The sequence below is a fragment of the Enhydra lutris genome, unplaced genomic scaffold (assembly GCF_002288905.1).
Source record: "Enhydra lutris kenyoni isolate GAN:26980312 unplaced genomic scaffold, ASM228890v2 scaffoldscaffold1, whole genome shotgun sequence".
Classification (NCBI taxonomy): Eukaryota; Metazoa; Chordata; class Mammalia; order Carnivora; family Mustelidae; genus Enhydra; species Enhydra lutris.
In genome coordinates this window covers 28,277,201-28,291,479 of record NW_019154085.1, presented here as the reverse complement: position 1 = coordinate 28,291,479, position 14,279 = coordinate 28,277,201, and the positions used below count along the sequence as shown (strand labels likewise).

At 55.7% G+C, this 14,279-nt stretch overlaps 1 protein-coding gene across 4 annotated transcripts in view; it reads left to right on the top strand.

Moving 5' to 3' along the window:
* Positions 1-14,279, top strand: part of LOC111149091 (tensin 1) — a 164,815-nt gene that overhangs the window by 45,151 nt on the left and 105,385 nt on the right. For all 4 annotated transcript variants that reach the window (XM_022506325.1, XM_022506175.1, XM_022506254.1 and 1 more), the window contains exon 2: positions 13,739-13,780. The gene's annotated coding sequence lies outside the window, so the exon portion shown is untranslated. The remainder of the gene's footprint in view (positions 1-13,738; positions 13,781-14,279) is intronic.

The following is a 14,279-nucleotide window of genomic DNA, read 5'->3' as shown; positions in this document are numbered from 1 at the left end:
GGGGGTCCAGGCCGGCATGCCCATCCACCTGCCCCCTTCGCCTCTCTGTGCCCCTCCGCCTTACCCCTTCCTCCCTGCCATCCCGCCACGCCCTCTAGGCTGCACAGCTGCCCCATCATGTCGGCGAAGCACTCGGGTGACTTGGTTTGCCTGCAGGGGTATAGATTTTGCGATCTGACTGTCCCGGGTTTGAGTCCTGTTTCTATTGCTCATTGCTGTGTGACCTTGGGCAACTTAACTTCCTCTCCCCGAGCTTCTTGACCCACATGGAGAAGGGAGATTTGGCTGTTGTACGTACCGTTGAAAGGACTCGGTCTGTTATACCCAGTACATTCAAGGGATTCTGCGAATTCGGTGGTACAAGCAGCCCTAAACTCTGTTTTGCTACTCCTCCCCACCTCCACCCCTAAAACTTCTGCTCCCAAGCCTGTATTCCACGTTTTCCAGGATAGTTGTTCTCCTATCAGCTCTGCCTCACGGCTGGTACACTAGCCCTCCTCTTTCTGACACCTCTTCCCCAGCTTCCATCAGTGTGCCTTGGCCCTCACCTGCTTTTCCAGAAGGATGGGCGGGATGCGAGGAGGGGGCAGAGAGCAAGGGGAATTTGCTGCTGGCCCTGCTAGGTGGATAGGCTGGCTCCTGGGTACACCTTGAGATCTGGGTGAGCATTCACACTTGACCCCCCCCCCCCCCCCCCCCCCCCCCCGCCTCTGCTGTTTCCCGCTCTCCCCTCCTCCAGTCTGCACCCATGGATCATTCCCTGCTGTAGCTTCCTGAGATCAGCTGTGCTCCGGGACCGTGTCCCCCGCATCCCCCCTCCCCTGGGTGTGCTGGCAAGGCTTCTGGGCAGCAGTCAGTGCGGGCTCTGCTCAGGGTGGGGCTGGCAGCCCTGGGGAGTGACTTTGCATCTGGAGCTGGCAGGGGTTCTGTGGGTTGTGTCTGCGCTGTGTGTGTGCCTTGGGGTGTGTGAACTGTGCGTCTGCACCTCAGCAGTGTCTCTGGGTCCCTGGGTCTGTGGCCCATGTGAGCCCTTTCCCCCATCTGTTTAAAATCTGCCTACGCGTTCTGAGCCAGCTAGAGCTGGGTCTTCCGCTGCCCCTCCCCTCAGCAACCCCTTCCCTGCAGACCTGGTTTCAGAGGCGTGCATCTCCAAGGTTTCCCCGGAGAACAAGGAAACATTGCGGGGAGGTGGATATGCGTCAGATGGAGCCGAACAATGCCGGTGACAGCCAGGCCTCCGCCGGCCTTCAGTGCTGGCTCCGCTTCAAGTCTCTGCTGCCGGCTAATTGGGAGAGAGAGGGGGGCTTCCTGTGCCTCACCGCAGATGGATTTAAAAGAGCAATATGGGGCTGGGCCGCCCTGTCCTTGGGACTCCGGCTTCCGGGGCTCCTGGTGCGGCCCATCAGAGCAGATGGGGTTCCAGAACACCAGCCCCTGCCCTGGGCTAATTGTGCAGAACCGACCTGCTAAATCCTCCTGGTGCTGCCGTTTGGGACCCAGGACTTTCCTGTGTGAGTGCCTTTTCAGATCACTGAAGCCGAGGCCAGAGTCAAGGGCTCAGGGAAAAGAGGAGGATTTTTTTTTTTTTTTTTAATGGGAATCTTTTCCATTTATTATAGGGTCCCAAGTTCTGACGTCTCAGTGGATGGGACCTTGTCAATCAACTACCACTTCTCACCTGTTATAGTTCCTCCGTTCCTCTTCCGTCAAGTGGGCTTAAGAACAGAGCCTACCTCCCAGGGCTGAAGTGATGACTTTTTTCTTTTAACATTTTCTTTTTTAAGGATTTTTATTTGAGAGAGAAAGAGCGAACACGAGCAGGGGAAAAGCAGAGGGAGAGAGTCTCCAGCAGACTTTGAGTGCAGAGCCCAACACAGGGCTCCATCCCAGGACCCCAAGATCATGGCCTGAGCCCAAACCAAGAGTTGGATGCCCAAATGACTGAGCCACCCAGGTGCCCCAGATATGATGATTTGATGAGCTGATATACATGCAGTCTTTAGAACGGGCCCCCACGCATGGCCCGCGCTGTGCAGCTTATGAACCTGGACATGAAGACATGGGGGGCGCCATGTTGGCGGCCGCCAAATGGAGGGGACTCCCATGTACTAAGCATGGGCTGGGTTCTGGGAGTTTTTAATTGTGTCAATTCAGTCAACTTTATTTAGTTGCACCCTACAACATAGGTCTCCTTCTCTCCATTTTCCAGACAAGGAGACTGCCTCGGGGAGTAGCGGAAAGTGGCGGTCTGTGGCAACGTGAACTTGGAAGCCACACCTGGCTCCCAGCCCATTGCTGCTTCGGTCCCAGCTCTTGCCCTTTGGTTGGAAATTCACAGCCTCTCGATGTGTTGAGGAATTTGGACGGAGGGATCCACAGAGAGAAGGAGTTAGGTGTGATTTTTTCAGAACAGAACTTCTCCTAGCTCCTGGTTTTGGCTTAGAGTCAAAGCTGTCTGCTGTCAGGCGATGGGACAGAATGACCTGCAGGGGTCCAGGGGTCCACAGATGGCCTTTGAGAATATACAGAATTTTCTCCTGGTAGCATGGGCTTGGGTTTCCCTTTCACTTTGTTCTTTCGTTGGGCGTCCTTCAATTTTTAAAAAAGGAAGTAGGTAGATGCTGGGAGAGACTTCCTGATTGTCATCAGCATAGGGCAGTTTGGGGAGCCTGAAGGACGCTTTTTTTTTTTTTTTTACATTTTAGTATTGCTGAAATTAGCATGCATCTTGCAATTGAAATACCCGTTTTGGTATCATTTTTCCCACTCAAAAGCTGTTACCCAGTGGGTGGTGCCCTCAGCAACCTGTAGCACCTTTAAGATTAGGAAACAGGGTGGAAAGCCCTGCCGTTTGCAGAGGTGGAAGGGAGAGAGGCCGGGAGGCCCTGGACCTGGCCCGCGAGCCGACTGTGGTCTGGTTTAAGAAGGCAGAGGGACCCTCTTGTGTTGGTGTGGGTTTGAGGGTGGCCCCCAGCCTCAGAATTCTCCATTTGGTGGCCTGGCTGAGCCCCGGCGTCTCCCCACCCCAGCCGTTCCCTCAGCCTCCTTTGCCACGTTGCAGGGCTGCTGGTGCGCCTTGCCGCAATTCTGAGACCTCTTGACTCCTTGGGCTTCCCCCTTGCTCTTAGCTCTTTTTCCCATGCGTCCTTCCTGCCTTACTCTTCTGGCACAGTTTAGGGTCAAAGACTTTGTCCCTTCAAGTTCTCCTCTAGGGACAGAAACCCTCAGTGGGGAGAGAGGGGGGTTGGGTGGGCAGTCTCCCTCTGGGCGTAATTTCTGGAAAAACAGATGGATTTGAATCCCAGTGAGATAATAGCCCTCTTCATACCTTCATTATAGCAGTTACTGGGTTCTTTTATATAATTCCCTGTTTACATGTGGGCCCCAAGTTCCCCTCCCGGGCCAGGCCATTCTTATTCATCTCTGTCTCCCTTGCTGGGAACCTGGCACGGAGGGAGGGGACTAATTTAGTGCTGTTTGGTGAATGCAGCGTCTTGCTTCCCATGCCTGTCCCCCACTGTCCCCCCCAGCCCCCCAGTTCCACTGCAACCTTGACCACAGACCACAGCCCTTTCCTTGACCAGATTCTTCGAGGAACTTCCTAGAAGCTGTGTTTTCTGTGCTGCAGGCCCTGTCACACCACCCCCTGCTTTGGAACAAATGGCCCCTCTCCAGGCGGGGAAGAAGGGCTGGGGTTTTCCCCGGGCTTTGGGTCTCAGGAGAAGGCAGTTCTGAAACCTCCATTTCCAACTGCGTGTGGACACTTCCACTTGTATAGCACGGGCCCTGCTTGCTCTGAGGCCTCTAGGCTGGCCCCTTGGTGGTGTCTGGCTTCCCCAGCTTCTTAGATCCCCCACTAGCCCCTCTTTTCTGCACCCGGCCCTGGCTCCGCGCTGGTCTCCCTTCGGCAGCCGCTGACTATTTTGGGCTGGATGTTTGGCCTCCAACCCCGTGCCTCGTCTGCGCCCTCTCTTACTGGCTCTGCAGACGTTGGGCTAGTCCTGAGCCGCTGGCCATGGGTGTCAGTTCAGCCTTCCAGGCCTTGCACAAAGCGTCCCCTTTGACCCTCTTCCTCCATTTTGCCCTGTGGGCCTTGGGCCTCGCTGGCAGGTCTCCTCTCTGTTCTCCTGTCCCAACCGCCTCAGAAGCCATGCCGTCCGGGAAAGCCTTGCTGGGCCTCTGAAAGGTCTGGGTGGCTTGGGGCTGAGCACGGCTGAGGCTTGCGACCTTGGGCCAAGTGTGTGACCTCTCTGAGCCTCATCTGGGAAATGGGCTCAGAGTGCAGTACATGGAATGGAATTGGACCTGAAAGGAGGTGTCTCTGGCTGGAGCAAGGGCTTTGAGGCAGAGAGGTGGGGAATGGGGCCTGAAACAGGGAGACCCGGCCAGGTCCCGCAGGGCCACAAGGACCATATTAGGGCATTTGGACTCCATCCCATGGAGCTGGGAAGGACTTTCGGCAGGGGAATGACAGGACTAGATGTGCATTTTAGAAATAGTTCCCTGGCTGCTGAGTGGAGGATAGGTTAGAGGGGTAGGACCTGAGGCAGAGACCTGAGTTAGGAGGTTCTTGTAGGTTCTTATAGTCATCTCAGTGTGGCGAGGTGGGGCAGCCGGAGAGGTATTTGGGCAGAAGAATTGTCCTCCCACCTGGGGGGGAGGGGAAGGAGGAGTCAAGGCAGGCAATCAGGTTTCTGGCTTCAGAACCTTGGGTGGCCAGCGGTGGGGGAGTGAGGCGGAGGCATTTGGTGGTTGGCGGGGCAGTAGGGCTGTGAGCCCAGGATGCTGACCAGTGTTAAGCCCAGGGCCCAGCTGTGCCTTCTTACCCCTGCTGGTGCTTTCCTGCGGCCCCACGTGACCCACCTTACCTGTGGGCCATTGCCCAGCCCCTATGGGACCCCTGGCTTCCTCTCTTGTGCTCCCAGGGCCTGGCAAACAGTAGAGGTTTGCCTGACCTCAGTTTCTCTGTTTCTCCTGATTGTGGGGGTTTCATCAGAAGAAGGCTGGCCGGGTTGCAAGCTCAGGCCTCCTGGAGTCACTACAGTCAGGACTCCCACAGTCACTCCTGTGAGTGTGGGGAAGTGTGGTCCCTGAGCTGGTGTCCCAGCTTGGGTTTAAGGGGAGGCACAGCTTCCCCTTAACAGAGAAAATGCCCTGCCACCAGCTGGGCCTCCAGCCTGGGCCAACTCTTGCCATCCTTTGAGAGGGCTCTGCGGGGGACCAGAGCCTGTGTCCCACTAGGTCCACTGCATCCCCCTTTCCTGGGGGTGCTCCTCTTGGCCAGGCACAGGAGGGGCACCCCCTGGCTCCCCGCCTTGTGGAGGGTTGGGCCGTGCAGGTTTGGCTGCTGCGTGCGAGTGTGGCTGGAGTTTGGCTGCGGAGAAACGTCTCTCTCTGGAGGTCCCTTTCTTGAACGTGTTACCAGACCTAGAGGCTGGCAGTGGGCTGGGTGGCCGGTGCGTGGGGCCTGAGGAGAAGGTCCTGAGACGAGAGGGAGGACCAGGGAGAAGGGGCTGCTGCCGGAGCGTGGAGAACAGGTTGGCTGGGCCATCGGTTCAAGAGGCCTGTGGCCCAGGAGGGTTTATGCACACAGTGTGGGCAGGAGTCCCGGGGGCATTGCCCAGAGTTGCCTCTCTGGGACTCTCCTCTGTTTCTTGTTGGAGTTGGAGCCTGTGCTGGGTTTGGGGAAAGGCCTGGCCCCTGGCTCTGGAGGGGACTCTCGGCTGGAACATGCCCTGCCCCCCTCAGCTCGAGGTGTCCCTAGGAACCGGCCCCTTCTTGCCTCCAGGAACTGGATGCGCTTCCTTTCCTGATCGTGAGCAGAACTCTATATAAGGGAAGGAAAGAGCCGGGCAGGCTGGGAGCATGCTCTGGTGAGGACAGGCGGCCTCGAGGGGGGGCACAGGCCTGAGAGGAAATGGAACCAGGGTGGTAGCCATCTTCTCCTTAGTAGCCCCTGGCCCAGGGCCTGGGCCTTGGAAAGGGAGGCCAGTGTCTTGAGGCCCTGAACCAGGTTGGGACTCTGCCTTTCTCAGCCCTGGCCTTGTCCTTGCTCCCCCAACCCCGGCTGAGGCCTTCTGTAGCTGCCTGCCTGCTGTGAACACTCAGGGCACACTGGTATCCCACCGGGCTTCCAAGTCATCCTTCCGTCCACTTGGTGGGCCTGCCCGCCTGCCTGGCCCGGCTCACGGGGCCCAGCTATGGTCTTCCTGCTGGAGCCTGGCAGACTCGTCCCATGAAGACTGAGATGTTGGGCTGTCCACTGGCCATGGGGTCTTCTGGTTCTTTCCTCAGTGATGTGGCATGGAGTCTAGATCCTCTGGGGATTGTGGTCTCTATTTTTCTTGACCCCTGTGGTATCGCCTCAGTGATGAGGGCTCAGAGGTGGCAACATGCTGGTCACGGGTTTCCCAGGTGGGGCCCAGAGGGTAAGCAGAAGCCCCGTGGGGCAGGTCCACTTACTCCTCCTCGCAGGGCAGGGAGGGAAGAAGTCGGGGCAGTGCTGTCCTCCTGTGCTGTGGCTGGGGGAAGAGAGGGCAAGGCTGGAGGTCGGGGTCTGTCCAAATGTGTGTTTTGTTAGGATGGAGATGATGACCTCTGGGTTTTAGGGTGCCCAGCAGCCCCTTATCTGTGGGCTTTGGGCTCCCCTTCTTTTCTCCCCCTCCCCATTATTATTAGTATCATTATTACACATCTTCTGCCTGCCTTAAGCTTCACTCTTTACTTCTCTCTGCTCCCTATCCTCCTCAGGCACCTTCGGTGGCTCCCCAGTACCAGCGTCTGAAAGTCTTAACTTCTTGGCTGGGCTCTCTGAGTTGCCTGTGGTCCAGCCTGGAAAGAGAGTTTGCAGCCAGTCCTCCTTCCCTTTGTCTTCTTCAGTGTGTCCTTTAGTGTCCTTCCTCTTCCCCTTCCCCCATCCCATGTCCCACCAAAGGGAACTTGTAGTGGTTTTTTCCTCCCTGCCTTGTTCATGTGACCATTTCCACCCAAAATGCTCTTTCCTCATCTTTACCTTTTAAACCCCATCCACATGCCAGGTGAGCCCTGGGCTCTGGATCAGGCCTTACCACCCTCGGGGCTCTTGGAATGGTCCTAGGTGAGACGCCCAGTAGACAAAAGCAATATGTCCTGGAGGCCTGGCGCAAGTGTCCCCTCCTCTGTGGTCCCCACCCGGGACCCCCGAGTGCCCTCTGCTCTCACAGCCCCGGGCGCCCCCATCTGGCTGTGGAGAGAGCATGGCGCATGGGGCCAGGTGGCATTGGAACCAGGCAGACCCTGGTGTGTGTCAATTAGTGGCCATGCTATCTTGGATCTCACAGGATTGCTGAGAAGACGGCTTGAGATCCTGTGAGATGAGGGCACTCGTCTCTCCTCCAGAAGGTCCCAGGCAGTAGAAGGGATAACACAGAGTGCCTGGTACAGAGTGAGCATCTTTTTCTGCCTTCTTCTGTGTCTGCCATTCCTCCTACTATGAGCTGTTTGACTTTGGGCCATTACTTGACTTCTCTGAACCCACGTACCACAAAGACCTGTCATGAAGACTAAATAAAATGTATGTAAAGCACCCAGGTCAGTGACGCACATAGGTGCTCTGCAAACCCTACTTTCCTTCCCTCCTGTGTACCTTTGTGTATCGGCTGAGATGGGGGCCTGGAGTTGTGGGGGCAAGGGCGTGGAGGCGGTGTCCGTGGGAACAGCCTGCATGTCCGTCGAGGACAGGTGTGTAAATACAGTGTGTGGGGCTTGCCCAGTGGAGTAGTATGCAGCCCTGAAAAGGAGGGCACCTCTGATGCCTGCAGTGACCTGAATGAATCATGAGGACGGGATGCCGGGTGTGACAATTGCTGGGGCTGCTTTAACAACACATTGGACACTAGGTGGCTTGCACAGCGAACTCCTCCTCAGCCAGTTCTGGAGGCGGGAGCTCTGAGGTCCAGATGTGGGCACTTTTGATTCCCTCTGAGGCCTATCCTTGTGTCCACTCATGGTCCTTGCCTTTTGCACATTCCCCTGGTGACTCTCTGTGGGTCCTAATCTCTTCCAATAAGGACACCGGGTCAGGTTGGATTAGGTCCCGCTGATGGCCTCATTGTAGCTTCATCACCTCTTTCGCTCAACGCAGTCACATACCGAGGTCCTGGGAATAAGGACTGCAACATGTGAATTTGTGGGGATGGAACTCAGCCCAGGACATGAAGTGAGATCAGCCAGATTCAAACTGCTGTGTGATTCCTCTTATGTGAGGCGCCTAGAACACATAAATTCAGAGACACAGGAGCTAAGAGATCCCCAGGGGCTGGGAGGGAAGGGGGATGGGGCTCTTATTTAAAGGATGTGGGATTTCTTGTTTGGGAAGGTGATGAGGTTCTGGAAGTGGGGAGGAGTGATGCTTGTACAGCAGCATGAATATGCACTTACCTGCTGTTGAAACGTTCTCTTAGAAATAGGTAAAATGGTAAATTTTATGTTGTGTGAATTTTACTACAATGAGAATAGAGAGGACTAGCTAGAGATAGGAAAAAAAAAAAGAACTTTTGCTCCGATCATATGAAGCTAGAGTCAGAGGCTTGAGTGGTTCTCAGTTTTGTCTGGGGCAAGGCGATCCTGTCCGGTCCCAGGGCCAGGCGGACATGGGGAGCTTCTCAGGAGGGATAGGCCAGTTTAGAAGCCCGGGGTTTTATGTAACCAGGGCCGAAAGCTTGAGTCCCCAGGGATGGAGTGTCACCTAGTTGGGGACCAGGTCCTGCCGGTTGCGCGCTGGTGAGGTGACAGGAGGGCTGTGCCAGGTGCATGCCTGGGTTTTCTCTTGCTCTGCCAAGAACAGTCCTGGAGCCCCCAGAACAAGATTTCACCTGTAGTGAGCCCTTTCCCAACTGACTGACCTGGGACGAGTGGCACAATCTCGTCGAGCCTCTATTTTTCTCATCTGTAGAATGGGAACAATGTTGCTGACTCTGCAGTATTGGAAGGGTGCAGAGGGACAAACATGTGGCAGGAATGGCCCCAGCACCTGGCGCATAGGACATGCTCAGTGATGGTGGCGACTTTGGCCACTGGTGGCTGCAGGTGTCTTACTTCCTGGGGCCTGAGTGTCCTACATCCTTCTGCAAGTGCTTTGTGTGCAGCTACTATGTGTTGGGTCCAGTGCGATGAACGAGATGTATTCTCTGCCCTCAGGACACTTGTTCTCTCACAGGGGAACCAGGTTACAGACAAGGAAACTGACACCTGTTTAATTGCAAATTGCAATTAGGTCTGTGAAGATAGAGATAAGAGGGCTGGAGAAACAGTGTCTGTGCGTGGGTGCGTGCATGCGTGTGACTTAAGGGAATCAGGGAGGACCTCTTGGCAGTGGCGGCATTGAACCCAAAGCCAGAAGTCTGGGAAGGACACAGCTAATGCAGACAGCTGGGCTGAGAGTGTTCCAGGTGGAGGCAACAGCATATGCAGAGGTCCTGAGGAGGCCCAGAGCTAGGTGTGCTCGAAGGACTGAGAAGAGTCACTCCGATGTGTGGCTTTAGGTCCTTGGCAAGGGGGATGGACACGGAGTGCTGGTGGAGAGGAGGGCAGAGCCCAGATCACGCAGGGAGCCCTGGCCTGGAGGGCTGCTGTCTGGTGCATTTGACCTGGGGGGCGTCTCCAAGGGTGTGTCCTGTTGTTGGAATCGCATCCAGGGACCTTCGGAATTCAGAAGGTATTAGTGGGTAGGGGACTAAAGAATGCCAGGCATTGGCCCTGGTCTGGGCCTGGCAAGTCACACCTGGCAGTGCCCCCAGCTCTCTACCTTGCAGGCTCCAAGTCAGACTGCGCCTCTGCGGTGGCCTTGGACGAATCGTTACCTTTTCTGTGCCTTACTTTCTTCATCTGTGAAATGGGGAGAAGGAGTCTCTACCCCAAACATTTTGAGAGCTTAGGCTAGGAGCGGACAGAAAGCCACGTTCCAGGGGCTGTTGCTGTTGTTGGACACAGCTGTCCCGACATTAGTGTGTATGGAAGCACCACGTGCCCCAGAGCGCAGGAGCACATCTCTGCCTGGAGCCCCCCTGCTGGGTTCACAGCCTGTCTTCCCTATCGGCTAGCTTCTTGACCTGCCCACGCCTCAGTCTTCTGGTCTGTAAAATGGGATGTTGAAGGTTGTTGTAGGAGCAAAATGAGGGAGTTCATGCAGACGGGCCTATAGTAAGTGTGACGTGCGTATCTACAGCTGTTGCTAGTTTTATTGGTACGTTTTTCTGAGTGGACAGACTGAGCATCAGGCCCGCTCAGCCTCTAGTGTGTAGCCGGGTTTTTGGAGCTATACTGGGGGAGGAGGCTTACCTAAGGCTGACCTCCTGGGCCAAAGCCCTGGAATCCCTGCCAGTGGCTGGGAAGCAAGACTATGACATGGCTGGAACCCCGAGCCCCTGTGGATGTCCCAGAGTCTGCCCCCTCTGCAGAGAGAGGGTTCCTCGCTCAGGTCCCTACAGGGCAGAGGGCGTGGTTACCGCTGACACCAGGAGTGTGGGGCCAGAGGGCACAGGCCACAGAGTGGCAGGGGGCCCTGGCTCTCCCTGGCACATTCCAGGCTCCTGAGAGGGTGGCCAGGGGCCAGGGTGCCGGAGGGAAGGAGAGAGCCTTTTAAGGAAACATTTCTCTGCTTACAAAAAAAAAAAAGAGAGAGAGAGAGAGAGAGAGAGAGAGACAAGAAACACTGAAATACACAACAAAGTTAGTGGGCTGGCTGGCCGGCTGGCCTGGAATGCACAGCTGTGGGTGGCGGGTGGAGGAGATGCTGGGGGGCAGCAGACCACGAGGGGCACCCGGACGTCAGGTCCTCCAGCTGGGGGTCCACCACTCTGCTGCAGAGCTCAGTCCTTAGGGGTGGTGCTGCCTCAGGGGAAACAGGAAAGGGACCTGGGGTTGAGACACCTGGACCCTCCTTTCCACCACTGCCTTAAGGTGGTTCTGGGAGAGAGGCCCTCCCCCCGTTTCAGAGGACACTGTCCATTCTGCCCCCACTTTAAATGGATCTGTAACCTCCCCCCGACTCTCTAAGTCCCCAGACCCAGAAGGGAGACTAGAAACCCCTCATGTAACGGCGTGGGAGACAGTGGCTATGGACTGGACTTGCCCAGGTCTGGAGGCTGAGGTCGGAGCCCGCAGCGTCCCTCCTCCTGCAGGTTCCCAGCCCCACCTGAGCCCCAGTGCCAGCGCCAGCTCCAGCTCCGAAGGAAGGAGCAGAGCAGAGCAGAGCAGAGCACTCTGCCGTGGCTCCCACCCAGGGCCAGAGGGACCCCTACATGATAGAGTGGTGGGAGAGAGGACATTGGGAACCTGGCCCCATGAGGTTGAAACCTACAACCTGTGAATGGGGTTAGGGGCAGTAGGGCATGGGAAGAGGCCACTGTTGGATGCAGAACTCCTGCCCCACAGGTGCCTGGGGGGGCAGTTGTGTCCCCCATGGCTGAGATCTTGTCTGGCCTGCCAGCCATAGCCACCTCTGGGACCTTTCCTTCCTTCCCAGTCTGTTCTCCTGGGATCCTCCACCCCGCCCTGGACTCTGTCTCCCCCAGAAACTTCTAAAACACTCACTGATGGCTCCATGCTTGTGTGTATCAAGAACCCTGAACTTGGGAGATCACTTGGCCCCCCGTTTCCTCTTTCTCTTGAACACAGGGGAAGAGTTTCCCTTCATATTTCATTTTGGGACTCAGAATAAATCTTCATCGCTTATCAGCTCTGTGACCTTGGGTGAGTTGTGTAACCTCTCTGTGACCCCCTGCACCTTAGCCAAAGATGGACTAGTACCTACCTTATTGGATGTTTGAAAAGATCAAATGAGTTAATATGGGTCAAGCATTGGTAATAATGCCTGTCGCTCCTACAGTCCGTATCTGATGAGCGTTAGCTATTGTTCCTTTCCTTTCGCCCCACATGTGAGTCTCTCAGTCTCGGGGTAACGGTGAGCACAGGGCGATAGACACGGAGACTCAGCTCAGGCTTCTTTGTTGGAGAATGAGTTGGGCAGGAAGCCTGTAGCTGGACTGGGTCGAGAACCCAGGGATGCTGAACTCCCAGCTTCTCCGCCTCTTCCAGAGCTCAGGGCACACCGTCACGTGAGCCTTGCCCCTTCTAGGCTGGTGTGTCAAGCCTGGGGACCCCTCGGGCTGGATGGAGGACGGGGTTCAGGTGGAGGGGGGCCCGGCTGAGGGTGGCTTCTTGTGGGGAGCCAGCTCTAGCTGAGCCTGAAGGCTGTCACCATCGCCGCTCCGCTGGGCTGGTGGCCGGAGCTGGGGTTGCCCACTGTTTGAAGAGGCAGCAGCCCCGTCTTTGGCGATCAGGGGCTTGTGCCCAGACCCACTTATGCCTGAGGGAGAGCCTCCCCCCAGTCCCCTCTGTGGGCCCCTTGGATTGGGAATTGGAGCCAAGATTAAGGTATGAGCTCCAAGAAAAACGTGTCCCAGCTAGAAAAAAAGAACACACTGAGTCTCTGATAAAGGGCCCTGCTAATTGTCAGGGTAGTGGTTTGGCTGCCTGGCCTGGATGAGGAGTGTTATCTCAGGGGAGGGGGCAATGCAGCCCTCCCTCTCCCCTCCCTCTGTCTGGAGGCCCACGTGCCGGTCCCCACCCTCCATCCGAGAGGAAGATGAGGGTGGTGTTAAGAATAAAATCTCGTTGCAACATGGGGGGTTAAGGGGGTAGGAGAAGAGTAAATGAAACAAGATGGGATTGGGAGGGAGACAAACCATAAGTGACTCTTAATCTCACAAAACAAACTGAGGGTTGATGGGGGGAGGGGGGTTGGGAGGGGGGGGGTGGGGTTATGGACATTGGGGAGGGTATGTGCTATGGTGAGTGCTGTGAAGTGTGTAAACCTGGCGATTCACAGACCTGTACCCCTGGGGATAAAAATATATTATATGTTTATAAAAAATAAAATTAAAAAAAAAAAGAATAAAATCTCGCTCATAAAGGGTGCTCTCACCCCTCAAGGCTTTCTTTGGAAGAACTGGCAGGGCCTTTCACCAACCTGCTTCCCTCAAGCTGTGGGGACCCCAGACTCTGCAGCTTTGGGTGAGATGCCTTGGCATTGGGGAGAACCTCCTTTCTTAGAGCTCTTAAACATGTTTTTAAAAAATGTAAAACAAACCTTAGCATATTGTGGAACATTTAGAACATAGAGCAAAGAAAAAAAAGCCTTCTTCTTATGACCTGAACCCATTGCTACTAAAAATCCTGGTGCACTGACCTCCAGTGTTCTGCCTATTTTTCTACAGAATTTAAAAATTGTGTGATATATGGGACATCTGGATGGCTCTGTCATTTTAAGCTTCCGACTCTTGGTTTCAGCACAGGTCATGATCTCAGGGTCGTGAGATCGAGTCCCGCATTGGGCTCTACACTTAGCGTGGAGTCTGCTTGAGAATCTCTCCCTCTCCTGCCCTTCCCCACCATGAGTGTGCACACGCACGCTCGCTCTCGCTGAAATAAATAAATAAAATCTTGAAATAAAAAATCATGATGTACATTTCATTTTTGCCTTCTGCCACTCCCTCTCTCCCCAGTGTGATTGCCTGAGGGATCTACCACGTGGCTGCAGCATCTCCTAGTGACCTCTCAAGCTGGAGATGGTCAGTGTGTTGAGCTGAGGGAAGGGGTGTCTGGCATGGAGGTGGGGCCGTGGAATGGCCTCAGGAGGCCCTGGTTTTCTGTGTGGATGAAAGATGCTAACCTTGCCCTTTCTGTGTTCCTCCCACAGGTGGCTGCCCCCTGCATCCCTCCATCCAGCCATGAACTGGTGGTGAGTGACAGTCCCTTCCCTACCCTGCTGGGCTCTCTCCCCTCTTTCTTCAGCTCCTCTGTTACAGCTGAAGGGTAACAGCTACAGGGTTCTGGGCCATTAGGTAAGGAGGAGGAGGGGGACACTTCCTGAGACCGAAGCTAGACTGGGAGGAAATGAGTCATGAGGTCCCTTCTGACGAGATGCAGGCCCTCCTAGTTCAATTTGAGACCAAAGTCCTTGGAAAAACCCATAAAAGGGCATCTCGCATGCCTCTGGGCCCAGCCAGGTGCCTGTTGTTCTGGAGCTTCTGGGACCAGGGGACGGCACCTTCTTCTACCTGCCGGGTCTTGGGTCAGGTACCCTTCAGCTGGAGGGAGGGGAGTGGATGGCCTGACCCACAGAGTTCCCCCGCCTGGGCAGTGGCTCGCATTCAGGTGGCCCGATCCACCTCCAAGCTCCTTGGCTGACTCTGCTTTTCTGTTCCGTCTCCGTGTCTCCCAGCCCAGCCTCCCCTGTC